Genomic DNA, 14,503 nt, shown 5'->3' on the forward strand with positions numbered 1-14,503 from the left:
AACTGAAGAGTCAATATGGAATTTAGATCAAGGAGGGTGTTATCAGAGCAATTTGAAAAAATTAATCTATCATGTGAATGATAGAAGGTGGATGACAGAAGGATACTAGGTGTGTCTCTGTGTATTCCAGGGGAGAACTTAAGGAGGGTTAAATCCAGGAGACGGGTATGTATGTATTAAGGAGGAAACATGTTTTGAGAACTTATTTATTCATCAAAATCATGACATATCTATGATGGCCTGCCAGTGAGTGCAATGGATATAAACTCAGCCTATCTTGCCCTCTGGGGGCTTATAGAAAGTCAGAGTTGATGATCAGGAATATGTAAATAATGTTTTATTACTGGCATGCTGTGTCTACAGACTGCAGGTGGAACTTGTAATACAGGGATACAACCTAGTCTAGTGGGTCAAGCAAGAATCTTCTCCAAGGAAGTAATATTTAAGTTCTTGAAAGATGAGAAGGGCGCGATCAAGGTGGGGAGAACGTATTCCTAGCCAGGACCAAGCAAGCCCACAGGACCTGCACTGCGGAGGAACCTGAAGAGGCCATCAGCAGTCCAGCTGACCCTTGAACAACACAGAGCTTAGGGATGCTGACCCCCTAGAGCAGTCAAAAAACCACATATAACTTTTGATTTCCCAAAAATGTATTTACTAATAGCCTACTGCTGACTGGAAACCTTACCGATAAAATAAACAGTCAATTAGCACCTATTTTGTATGTTATATGTATTGTATTCATGCAATAAACTAGAGAAAATAATGTAATTAAGAAAATCATAAGAAAGAGAAAATACATTTACAGTTTTTATTGAAAAAATTCACATATAACTAGACTCACATAGTTCAAACCTGTATTCAAGGGTCAACTATCTTTCCAATGGGTGGGGTTGGGGGTGGGGGCTGGACTCTAGACTTTATTCAGCCTGTCATGAGCCTTTCCAGACACTGAGTGTCCCTGGCCTGGACAGTAAATGTCATTGGCACTCCCCTCTTTCCCTGCCCTTGTGCAGCTATAAACCAAAACATGTCTCCACATATTTCCAACTTCCCCTCTGGGGTCAGCACAGCACCCCTTGTCAGGAGAGCTATGGCACGGAGGGAGGGGTCGGGGAGGAGTATGGGTGGTGGGAAGGAGTGGCTGGAAAAGGCGGCAAAGAAGTTAGGTGATGGTAACATCACAAAAACCCAGGTGAGGACTTTTTCTCAGTGAAGGGTTTAAGGTCACAGAGTTACATGGTGGAGTTTGCACATGTAAGATTGTCAAGAGAGCATGGGGTTATTGTGGGGGGTGAAGAGTCGTAGAGAAGTCAGTGGTGGAAATCAAGAAAGTTTGCAAGTTTGAGAAGACTGATTGGATTGCTTGTTTATGTGTACTGATTTACTGCCCTAAATATCCATGAGTTCTGTTATACTTAGAATTGCCATTTAGAAGAACGTAGTCACCCCACCCCCAAAGTAGCATAGGAGCATGGCACCAATTTGGGACAACCTGGGGCACTTGTGAAGCATTGAAGGGGATCTTGGTCTAATAGAACGTTGCCTTTAGGCCTCTCTCTACCCTCCCAGTCCTGCCGGAAGCTGTCCCTCAGACACTTGCCCAAACTCAAAGCCTAAGGAGTTTTGCTTAACTAGGCACCAAGGTCACCAGGGCAGCTTCATGTCATTGTTTCATACTATGTGGGTTGTGTCATAAAGACGGTGAATTTTACCGAAATTCTCTCCTCACTGTCCATGGTGCGAGTCTTAAGTACATGTCAGTGCTGTTCACTTGGGCACATAATTGTTGGGAAGAAATATTTTTGAGAAGGTGTGAGTACATTGTTCATTCTTTAGAAAGCTTCCAAGAATTTTGCTTTGCTTATTTTTGCATGGTTTTGGATAGACTTTACAAAGCACTCCTTTCCTGATGGAGTTTGTGATGATTCATTTCAAGTTTCAAAATAAATTTTTCCACTCAAGCAATTCAGTAAATCAGATTTCTTCCAACCATCACAACTTTATGGTTACTCCCATGGCCTGCCTGCAGCTCCCACCCTTTGATCTGAAAAGTGAATATAGTTTCAAACCAGAGATGTCACCTTCACAGGCACTGAAATTCATCAGGAGCCTTGGTTTCAGGCCACACTTAGGTTTTCCACTGGTGTGTTCCGTCTGCATACTTGAGCAACCCTTCTTGAAGAGGAATGTGGTTATTGGCAAAAGAATGTAAAATCAGTTTTCATTTTTAAAAAAGGAAATTTTCCGATTTTTCTTGATGAAATTTAAGAGGGAGGTGATGGGAAAGAGACTACTGAATACTTAGGAGCAGAAAAATGTTTCAAAAAAATGTGTTCTCGATTGCTCACAGTCCATACCCTTAGAACCATTCCCACCCACTTTCAGAAGAAAAAATACCATATGGATACTTATTGTATTGGCACTAATTAAGCAACAAGGTTTTTTCAACATTTGGGGAGAAAGCTATTTTATACTTTTTAATAAATATGCTACTGGAAGATTAGGCATGTTTTATAAACTGAAATAATGCACATGCATAAAATGAAACATAGTGTACCCTCCGTGGCATTATTGGGTCATTTTAGCTTGAACTGTTTATGACCTAAACTTGTTACTATACACTTGGCTATTTTATATCATGTAAATCCTGGTGATTTGCATTGTTTTACATTAAACACAATTTGAGCAAGGCCACCATTGTTCTCTGAGGTTGCACCTGCTTAAACTCAGCATTCACTCACTATAAAGAAAAAGATAATGATTATGTTCTTTATGCCAGGCCAGTACCGGTTTCTGGGCATACAGTCATGTGTATAACAGGCACATTCCCTGCCCTCATGGAACTTACACCTAGGGAAGGCAAGATTGCACAACGAGAAGCATTGCAAAAGAAAAAGGTCAAGGTCAAATGTATGTATGCCAAGGAAAGCTGACCTGGTCCCACTGAGTTTTAAGGCTTTCTTCCTGGAGGATGTGACAGCAGAGTTAAAGGATGAGTAGCAGTGAGCCAGGTAAAGAGTAGAGAGAAAAGGGTTGTGGGGATAGCCTGGTTGAGAGTGTGATTTCAAATGCAGAAGGCATATGTGGATGGCGGTGGGGAGCACAGTGGTGAGATTCAGATTGCTTTGGGATGACAGTGATGAGACATCAGCCCTCCAAGGCTTTGGGGGATTTGTGAGTCTTTGTATTGTAAGTTTAATGGAAGCCACTGATAAGCAGAGAGCCATATTTCTGATTTATTTTAATGTAACCACACTGGAAGGATGATTGTTGGAGTCCGGGTTGGCTGCTGCCTCGTCTACTGTAGTGACAATGGCAGTGGAGAGAAGTAGAGGGATTAAAGGGCTGCTTTGGAGGTAACGTTGGAAGAATTCAATATTGCATTAATGAATACTTCCCAAATCTACCCAATTGTAATATGTTCTAAACCCTTCAAAAGAGTGGGCTGTTGCAGTCACAAAGTTTACCAACACAATACTATATTTTAAAGTCAGGTACATGAAACCATAGATTGACATTTTGTTCCCCTTTAAGTCACTGACCATACTGTGTACAGATTTTAAAAGATTTAAAATAAAGAAGATCCAGAGATGCACATTAAATGCTAAATGGAAAAGAAAAGGGGAATAGTAGCTCCACGTGGTCTGCCATCTGGAAAAACCTGCTGAGAGGCCAGGGCAGTGCAGCGGACGTTCATAAAATCCTGCAGCATATAAATGAAGTGAGTGGAACCTGCTCACTAAAAACTAGAAAGACAGGGCACTCTAGGAGCTTTTTGATTTATACAAATGAAACTTCAGCTAATAAATCTAAATAACTAGGATAATACACTTAAAATAAGACCAGGTTTCCAAATTCAAAATATATATTTTTTTCTGTTTTGGTGTGCCCTAAACACAGTGGCCTGGGAGATACAGCTCTGGAGATGTCCTGGCCACACACCTAGAGCACTGTTGTTTGGAAACACAGTGTGATTGGAAGGGCCATTATTTCCATTCTGTTAAACATTTCTTATGTTTCAGTGTCTCTTTTAATAAACTCTACATTACATGTATTTTAAAGAGTTGGATTTAGTGTAATGTTATAGGAAGTGTGAGCCAGAGTATCCAGATTTGACCCTTACAACTTTATCAGGAAGTTGAATCAAGGTGTGTTAGCCAGGGTAGGAATAGCTGCTACAGCAAACAATCCCAAATCCCAGGGGCTTACCCAGTAAAGGCGTATTTCTTACTCATGTCCCCACCAAATGGAGGACTGCATTGTTCATAGGTGTAGTTACCATATTTTCTGTATTTTTGATGCTCTGACATTTGGAGCCTTGATCCTGGAGAGACTATCCCTCCCAGGGTTAACAAATTCCTAGAGAGAGCAAATTACTTCCTTGCAAGATACAAAACAACCAGCCTAGACCCCACACCCCCACCATCTCCTTTATCAAACTTCCACACACCAAGCCAATAATAAACCCTGGGGCCAGGAACCAGACAACTATGGACTGCCCTAAACCCAGTGCCTGCGGAAATTATTAGACTGTTTAATCCTGGGCTAACACAGCCTACCTACCCTGCCTTGTCCATTTCCTCCCTTGAAAACCCTAATAACAGCTCTAGGCCATGCTTTCCCCTCCGCCTCCTTGACCAACTCTGGTGCTTCTCCATGTGGCCCTGCATGGCTTCCTGTGCCTCCTGTTCCTGGGGGTCTGTAAGTAGAAATTTCTTCCTTCTCGACCCTCATTTCCATGTGTGCATGTCTGACCGTGCCTGAGTAAAAGGAAACCTGGGTCCATTTCAGTACAATGGGACTCCACTGAGTGCATGGCCCCTGAGTGTACCCTCAGCCTTAACACTGTAAGGGAGACAGTCAGGAGCAGGATAGCTTGTTCTGAACCATCTCTGGCAGGAAGTGAGCCATCACTTCTGCTCATGTCTGAGTGGCAACAAGTAGTTTGAGGGCTCCAACTGGGTACCAGGGACTGGGGAATGTTATTTAGCTGGGCACCCAAGAATAAGCAGAGTCTGTGGCCTCATGAGGTGGCTGTTTGACATTGGCAGCTGAGTGTACTTTCCATCCTCTTTACTTCCTTTTAAAAATCTATTTTTAATAAACAAGTGAAAAAAGAAAAATATTGAAATTTGAGTTCCATATTCATCAGAAATGGCCATAGAGAAGAGAAAAATCTAGCAAAAGGCTTATATAACCAGGAACTTAACCCAACGTTGGCTATAAATGTAATTATAATCACTAACACTTGAATAAACTCTACCTTTTATAGACTCTTTCCAATATTTTGTACTACTCTTTACAGAGAAAGGAAAAAATAAATTTTCTCTTCATGAAAACATAGCATTGGAAGCAGGAAACCTCGTTTCAGTTATTGTTCAGGCAGTACAAGCATTTGAACAGAATGGGTTATAAAAGTTTGTAAATTTGTTATGTGAAACTTGGAATACATTTTCACCTTTGAGATTAGTCTAAGAGTAGCTGGTTGGCATTGTACCTCCTCTGAACCTCTGGAATCTTAAAAGGGCCCAGAAAGTGAGGTCGAGAAAGGCAGCCTGATAATATTCAGGAGCTGGGGCTGCTCTGAACAAGTGCTTCTGAAATATCTCTAAGCAAAAGGGCAGGAGAGGGAAAGCAGGAGATGCTGGGCATCTGCTCTCCAACCCAAATTCTTGGCACATGCCTCCATGTCCAGGGAACGGTGCCACTCCACCTTAATTTTCCCCACCGAGTCACATGTGCTCGAGCTGCCTGTGATTGTTAGTTCATGTGTTCCATGGATTCTTACTACAGTCAAAATACACCTATAAATCCACCCCATCTGTTTTCCTGATTATTAAATCCGATCCTCTCTGACTGTACTGTGCTATGCTATAACGTTGTCTTCAAATTTTGCTTTTTGTCAAAACCGTTTCTGAGTAGATTTTTGTGGTTTAGCTGGGTAATGAGGTAATGTTTTTAATGAGCATTTAATTGAAATGGCATCTTTATAAATGTCATCAGCCGAGCCCTTTGGAATATTCTGAAGTAAGTTCCTTGATCATTCTGTCTGTTAGGAAAATGAGACATACTTTTCTTACAAACCCTGGGTTTTCCCGCAATTATTTTCAAAGAGGTTTTTGCAGGCAGCATTTTGGGCTGCCACTGCTAATGTGGAGAGCTATGTGGTTTTGTCCCAATTGTCCACAATAGTCTGTGTTAGTGACTGTGTTTCTAAACCTCATTTGGCTAATCCTTCATTATGTTGGATCCAACCAGATTCTGCAAATAATATCAGCCTGGGAGAGCCGGCTTAACCACTGCTGTGGGTCAGTAGATCCTGAAGCCATAGCATTACCTGGGCCTCTAAGGGACATATTGGCTGTAGGCAACGCCCTCCTCTCTCTTTTCAGCCCTCAAAGGAGTGAATCTGATCCTGGATTTGCAAGAGACTGACATCTCAGATTGTTCAGTTAAATGCCAACTGTTCTTAATGCAACTGGCAGTTAGTTACTCCTTCTTGCCCCTCCTCTTGCTGGTAGCCTTTGTGTGCTAATGATGGGTTTGGTCAGGCTGGTTAACATAAGGAAACAAAGGTTTGGTGAGATCACAACTCTCCACATGCACTTTTGGTGGATCTCTTTTATAGGGACCTTCTTAGAGCCTTGCAGGGCTTGGCCCCTGCTGACCTCAAGGCCTGGTACTTCCTACCTCAGCCCCACCCCCACCTCAGCTGCTCACCATCCCATTGGGTCAGGATGGAGTCAGGCTGGAGCCCCCCTCCAGGCCTCTATGCAGGCTGATTCCCTTCTTTCGCCGGAATTGTCCTTTCCCTTCTCACTGCCCCCTTCCTCCCAAATATCCATCTATCCCATCCCATGCTGCTTTGTCTGAAGTAATGTTTTTACTACATTTACACAGATGGGGTTGAATAATGTTTGGAAGGCTGGCTTGGAGAACCTAACCACTGATGTTGGTTTGGGGGTTCTTTTTCCTTTATAAAAAAAAAAAATCACGAGAATTTTCAGTATCTGACTAAAATTAAAACAGCTAAACTACAGGAAAGATATTTTCCTGACTAGAGTGTTGGAATCACCACAGTACTGTTAACATTAAGCAAAGTGGGAAGAAATAATTTAGCAGCTACAACCTTTAGGAGTAAACCTGGACAATCAAAGCAGGCTTTTCCAGCCTGGGGTTACCAGCAAGCTGTAGCTTATTAATGCATTCATCCACAAATGATTTCGTAGGACTTCTGATCTCTCCTTCAGGGGTATGCTATTGGCAAGTTTTAACAAGGAATGATGCCCACAGGGATTTGCCTCTAAAACATCCTATATAATAAAGAGGTAATATGCAAATTGACTGTCACACCCTCGCACAAGATGGCCGCCTCCATGTGGTCACAAGATGGCCGGCAGGGGAGGGCAGTTGGGAGGGACCAGGCCAGCAGGGGAGGGCAGTTGGAGGCAACCGGGCCTGCAGGGGAGGGAGGGCAGTTGGGGGCGACCAGGCCTGCAGGGTAGGGCAGTTAGGGTGACCAGGCCTGCAGGGGAGGGCAGTTGGGGGCGACCGGGCTGGCAGGGGAGGACAGTTAGGGGAGACCGGGCCAGCAGGGGAAGGCAGTTAGGGGCAGGCAAACTGCCAGGGGAGGGCAGTTGGGGGCAGCCACGTCAGCAGGGGAGGGTAGTTGGGGCGACCAGGCTGGCAGGGGAGGGCAGTTGGGGGCAACCAGGCCTGCAGGGGAGGGCAGTAGGGGGCAATTGGGCCAGCAGGGGAGCAGTTAGGTGTCGATCAGGCTGGCAGGGGAGTGGTTAAGGGGTGACCAGGCTGGCAGGCAGAAGCGGTTAGGGGCAATCTGACAGGCAGGCAGGCAAGCGGTTGGGAGTCAGCAGTCCTGGATTGTGAGAGGGATGTCCGACTGCCGGTTTAGGCCCGATTCCCAGGATCGGGCCTAAACCAGAAGTTGGACATCCCCCAAGGGGTCCCAGATTGGAGAGGGTGCAGCCTGGGCTGAGAAACACACACCCCCTCCCCCGTGCACAAATTTTGTGCACCAGCCTCTAGTTTGAAATATAACCTGTAAGAGAGCAATCCATTCCATGGAAATTTCTGAGCCAGGGTGTACAGACTGGTAACTTGTGACTTGTTTAGAAGATGCATCTTTTCAGAGGTGCTTGGCATGTCCCAAACCTCAAGTTGGTTTGGGAGTTCCTCCTCCAAGGAATAAATTATTTCCAGATGATATTAGTTTGACTGGGGCAGGAGACACTCTTTCCTAAGCAGAACACTAAAATGTAATGATGAGTTATCCTTCTGAAATGATGAACTAAAAAGTTAGGTTAATCCTGTCTCCATTAACAGTTACTTTAAGTGTATTCAAATAACCTCAAGATCAACATTTTATTTAATGCCAGTAACACTTTGCTATCATGACAAGTTAGAAATTAATGCATAATAAAACTTTAGAAGCTACATTTGGGAAGTATCCTTTAGTTTCCCCACATCTTCCTTCTGCGCATGCCAAACTGCCCACAGAGTGTTCAGTGATCTTCAGGGTATCCAGGGAGGCTCTCTCTTCCTAAGTGAGCCATCAATCCTGTTGGTAATCAAAGAGTTTGCCCCTTTTGAAGGCCACCAAGCATTGAGGGATTTTTAAATTAATTGAAATATAAACAACTATAGCAGCCAGTGGCTACCATATTGGACACAGCCTACATACTACCAGTGCCACCCTCCTGGGAAGATTGCTACAATCATTTCCACACCGGCATTGCACTTATTGTTACTCCAGTTTGGGTAGTCCAAGATCTGTTCTGCCATAAAAGCTAGACTACTTCTTTAAGAGCATCACTCATACCAGTTTACTCCCTGCTCAGAATCCTCCAGTGGTTTCCTATCACAATCTTTATATATAAAAGCCTAAGTGACCTTTACAACCAAATGACTGGAATGCCCGGTCACTATGACACGCACTGACCACCAGGGGGCAGACAACGCAGGAGCTTCCTGCTGGTGGTTAGTGTGCTCCTACAGCAGGAGCGCCACTCAGCTGACCGGCCTGTCCCGGTGACCCACCAGCCCGGTGGCAGCCACTCATTCCCTCAGTAGTCCTGCAGGTCCAATCTCCGGAGAACAGGCCAGGCACCGACAGACTAGAGCCGTCGGCACAATTCCGGCAGTACTGCCGGCCTCCTGGAAGTTGGCCTTGGGCACTGTGGCCGCTTCCCCTCCCTAGACGCTCCACAAGGAAGGAAGGATATAAAAGCAGCCACCAAGTGGCTCCCAACAACCGCCCGGAGGGCTGATCTCGTCCTGGCCTCCCCACTCCCTTTGAGACCCCACCCATGCATGAATTCATGCACCGGGCCTCTAGTTAATAATAAAACCCCAACTCCTTGCCATGGCCTACATTAATTTGCCCCTTCTAAGTATTTCCGAGTTTCACCAGCCAAACTGGTCTTTGTGATGGTCTTTGAACTTATCTATGTGTCTATATTCAGACTGTTGGCAATTTCTCTCTGCTTGGAATGCTCTCCCCTTAGATATTCATTTAACTCACCCCTTCATACTGCTCAGATCTGCTCAAACGTTACCTTCTCAAAAAGATTTTTCCTGAACTCCCTATCTAAAAGAGAAGCCTCTGTCACGCTCTGTTCCATTATCCTGCCTTATATTTCTTTTAGAACTTACTAGAGGCCCAGTGCATGAATTCATGCAAGGGTGGGGTCCTTTGGCCTGGCCGGTGATCGAGGCCAATTGGGGCGTGAGGGGGATGGCTGGCTGGGGGGGAGGGATCAAGGGAGGTTGGCCAGCCATGGGAGGTTGGCTGTGGGAGCGCACTGACTACCAGGGGCAGCTCCTGCATTGAGCATCTGCCCCCTGGTGGTCAGTGCACGTCATAGCAACCAGTCGACCAGTCGTTTGGTCATTCGGTCGTTCAGTTGCTTAGGCTTTTATATCTATAGATTATACCTGACATTTTATTGCACATGTATTTGTGTTTATGTTCTGGCTCCCTCACTATAGTGTGAACTACTTGAAGGCAGGGACCTTGTCTCCCAGTTCCCATAATAGTACCTGGCATAAAGTAAACTTCAAATAAATATTTGCTGTATAAAGAAAGAATAATGTTACCTCTTTCAAGGCTATAATCTATATTAGAATCAAATAAATGTTCTCCTGTCTAATCTCAAGTGTTTCTTTATTGAGGCATGCTTTTAAAATGTCACATTTAGCCCTAGCTGGTTTGGCTCAATGGATAAAGCATCAGCCTGCAGACTGAAGGGTCCTGGGTTCAATTCCGGTCAAGGGCATATGCCTGGTTGTGGCTCAATCCCCAGTAGGGGGCGTGCAGGAGGCAGCCCATCAATGATTCTCTATCATCATTGATGTTTCTATCTCTCTTTCCCTCTCCCTTTCTCTCTGAGTCAATAAAAATACATTTTAAAAAAATAAATAAATAAAAATAAAATGTCACATTTATTATTAAAACAATCTTAGGGCCAGTAACTGAAAAGTAAACCCCCACAGTTTTGAATAGCTATTTGGTAATACATCGACTTGTTACCTTCTTGGTTAATTTAGCCTCTCCCTTATTTTTTGAACCTTTCCCTTCTCTTTTATTTTAAATCCTCACTCGGGGATATTTTTCCATTGATTTTTAGAGAGAATGGAAGGGAGGGGGAGAGACAGAGAGAGATAATGTGAGATAAATGCATTGATTGGTTGCCTCCTGCAAGTGGCCCTGTCAGGCTGGGGTCGAGCCTGAAACTGAAGTGTAGGTGCCCTTGATCGGAATTAAACCCGGCACCCTTCAGTCTATGAGCCGATTCTCTATCCACTGAGCCAAATGCCAGATAGGCTAGGGCTCTCTTTCTTCCCTTCTAATGAAATCCTACCTAAGCTTCTAGTCTCCCTTTACCACCTCCTTTTAAATTCTGTGGTCATTTTCTCTCTCTCTCTCTCTCTCTCTCTCTCTCTCTCTCTCTCTCTCTCTCTCTCTCTCTCTCTCTCTCTCTCCTCTCTTAGGATAACCCTTATGTTCCCTACTCTAGAATTAGGAAGAAGGGCATGCCCTGGCGCTAGGTGCAGGGTTACAGGATTACCACATTCTACCTGTGACTACACTTGATTATTATGGGGTTTTAGAAAACTAAGCAGATTTTAATTCTTTTATAGGATTCTTCAACAAGCAGATGGGTAAATCCCTGAGCCCAATTATGTGTGGGTTGAAAATCTGAACACAAAAACTCCTATATACTTGGCCGGTAGGCCACAGGTCTGAATTTGAGCATAAAACAAAATAAAAGGAGATCGGCCATCGGCTGTGCCATTCACAGAAACCATTCCCGATATTAAAATAGGCTTTGACTCCTTTGGATAAAAAACAGCATTTTCACATTAGGCTAGCTGACTTGAACTAGACAATTCTATTTTGTTTGCTTCATTTGGAGAAAATACACGAAAATAATTCAGAATCACAGACGTAATTTTGGAAATTCCTTTATGTGTTGACAAATATTTCTAAAGTTTTGCTTTTATATTCTGAATAAAATAGACTGCAGTGCTGTCCTCTGGAGGTTAGTAGTAACTTCTTTGTTTTTCAGACACTGCGTTGGCCAACGGTCATGCCACAGACTATTTATTTGTTGGAAATATTGTTTACACGGTAAGTTTATTTCTCTGTGTCCTGAGCCATTCTTAAATAGCACAGGTGTGGACTCTGCTTCTCAAAACCCTTTATATAAAGCCGTTCTCATTATCATTTATTTCAGATCTTTAAACTATATATTTTAGAGTCCTTAAAGCTCAGAATGGTTGTGAAATGCTGACCTTATTTTCTGGTGAAGATTAAGCAGGGTCACGGTTTCTGAACAATGATGAACCATTCTTTAAATGACCATTCCAGGTCTACCTATGTGTGTGTGTGTGTGGGGGGGGGGGGGGGGGGAGGGGAACGAGGGGAGGGAGGGACAGTGAAGAAGCTGATTTCTCCCAATTCTTCCAAGTTAAATAAAGAGCAAAATTTAACTATTACTTGTGAGAAGACAGCCATTAACATGAGGGCTTTTCTTGAAGAAAATCTGTCTGTATTCCCTACAAGGAGCCCCTAGAGAATTAGCACCTAGATGGCACTTGCCCAGTGCAGCTGCCTTGGAGGAACTGCCTCCCAGAGGATACTTGGGATGCCTCCTGGAAAGTAACTAACGCACGCACGAAGGTAACACGTCTCCCAAATGCCTCTTTCTTTCACAGTATGTTGTTGTCACTGTTTGTCTGAAAGCTGGTTTGGAGACTACAGCTTGGACTAAAGTAAGTTTTCTCTAGAATTATTTCTCTATTTACTCTAGATATTTTTCCTGGTATGAAACTTTTTTTAAGCCTTGGAAAAACAGTAAGCAATATCCAACTGTCTTATTTTATTTTGCATGTAAAAATGTGGTTTGATCTTTATCAGGGCAAATTTGCCAAAAAGGAGAATTTTTAATTTCTGTAACTTTACCACCAAGAGATATATGACCACTTGGCTATATGACTTTCTAGACTTTGTTCTATGTGTTTTTAAAAGATAATGCATTACAGAACATAGAGCTTTGTCATCTTTTTCACTTAAAAATACATTACAAACATTTTCCATCCCTTGGGGTATACTTCTACAAAATCATTGTTCATTTTTAGAGTATTAAATTTTTCCAATATTCCATCACATATTTAATTAGACCCCATTTTAGACATTTTGTTTATTTCCAATGTTTGGAGATTATACCATTAGTTTCATGATTGTCTGTCACTGCTGTTTAAATAGGCTCCTAATTCTGTGCTGAGACAATGGGGAAGGAGTGGGAGATTAATGTGGAAACAGGGAATCTCTTAAGAAACAATGGCAGTTAATCCAGGTGAGAGGGATGGTGGGTTAGCCTGAGACTTTAAAGAAGGAGGTAGTAAGAAGTGTTTATTGGGGTGACATTGGTTCACAAAATCATACAGGTCTCAAATGTGTAACTCAGCAGAACATGATCTGCATACTGTACCATGCACCCACTGCCCCAAGCAAAGTCTCTTTCTGTTCCCATTTATCCCCCCTTTGCCCACCTGCACCTACCCTCACCACCTCCTTTTCCCTCTGGCTATCAACACACTGTTGTCTGTGTCTGTGTTTCACATATATGTTTTTTGCTTAATTCCTTCACCTTTTTTCATCCAGTCCCCTACCCCCCCCCCCCCCCCACTTCTGACACCTGTCAGTCTGTTCCATGTATCCATTGAGTATCATGATATTAAGAGGACAAATAACAAATAATTCACAACTCAGTAGATGGTTAAAGGGGCGTCATAAGATGTAATATCCATCCAGATTTTTTTAAAAGTTACAGTATTTGGAAAATGAAAAGAACAATGTCTCAAAATGATAAAACAAAAACATATTGTTTGTTTTGTATGTTCAGTGTTCTGTTACTAAACTAATGAGACCTTGTTTTATATAGCTCCAAATTGGAGCAACTGGTGAGGAATGAGACGGGCCTTCTAATACTATGGGTGGATCTAGAGGAAGATCAGCTGTGGTGGCCAAATCACCTTCGTCTTCAGGGTAGTTTGGAGCCACTAGTCACATGAACTCATTGTTAAACTTTTGGAGACAAGGAAATAGGAAGATTGAATTCTCCAATGACTTCAGAGTCGTCAGATTCTTCCCATAAGGAAGGCTAGCTTGGACACAGAGGCTGTGCAGCTGGTGGAGTCAGGTGGCTCTTCCATGCCAGTGGGGCGGCCCTGCCTGAGTGTGTGTTTTCTTCTGCAGTTCAGTCACCTGGCTGTCTGGGGGAGCATGCTGATCTGGCTGGTGTTTTTTGGCATCTACTCAACCATCTGGCCCACCATTCCTATTGCTCCAGATATGCAAGGACAGGTCAGTGCTGCTAACTGTGAGTGGACTTCCTGTGTCCCGTGAAATGACCCTTTTCTGTGTGTGGGCTTTCTGTGTCTCATGACAGTGATGAACCTCAGGAGAGTTGGCGTTGCCTCCTGCCATAGAAATGTATCAGGAGGGGAAAAAACCAAAGCACCTGGAAGAGGTTGTCCAGTCCACAGAAATGGCATTTGAAATTTTAACTGTTGTGAACATTATCAACCTAAATCCTCTGACCTACCCAGCATGTCCACATTTCTGTAATGAATTCTGTGTGAATTACACACAATTCTGATGTGTACAAGCTCTTGGAAAACTAGAGATATTTGGTGTTGCTCATAATCCAATGAATATGTCGATTTTTGTTTTGATGTTAAGTGTATATTTATACTCTGCTTAGTTAATAGTCACCTGTGAAAGATAAATCTAATATCTCTATTAACAAGATCATTAATTAGTCAGAATATCTCATTATTTATCTCTTGAACTAAAGAGGCTGAAATAGAAGATTTTTACACTTGTTTCCATTTTTCCCCCCACATATTCTTTTCTTTATATTTTCATTGTCCAGTGTAGGAGATTGCGCCATCAATAATGACAGACTGAGTCTTA

The 14,503-nt window shown here is 43.2% G+C and overlaps 1 long non-coding RNA gene across 1 annotated transcript; it reads left to right on the forward strand.

Moving 5' to 3' along the window:
• The first annotated feature begins 11,603 nt into the window (after nucleotides 1-11,603).
• LOC307101721 lies at nucleotides 11,604-13,858 on the forward strand. Its single transcript, XR_013813707.1, has 3 exons — nucleotides 11,604-11,653; nucleotides 12,241-12,297; nucleotides 13,784-13,858. It is a non-coding gene; the product is annotated as an uncharacterized lncRNA (long non-coding RNA).
• The last annotated feature ends 645 nt before the right edge of the window (nucleotides 13,859-14,503 follow it).

The sequence above is a fragment of the Cnephaeus nilssonii genome, assembly GCF_951640355.1.
Source record: "Cnephaeus nilssonii genome assembly, chromosome: 6".
NCBI classification, from domain to species: Eukaryota; Metazoa; Chordata; class Mammalia; order Chiroptera; family Vespertilionidae; genus Cnephaeus; species Cnephaeus nilssonii.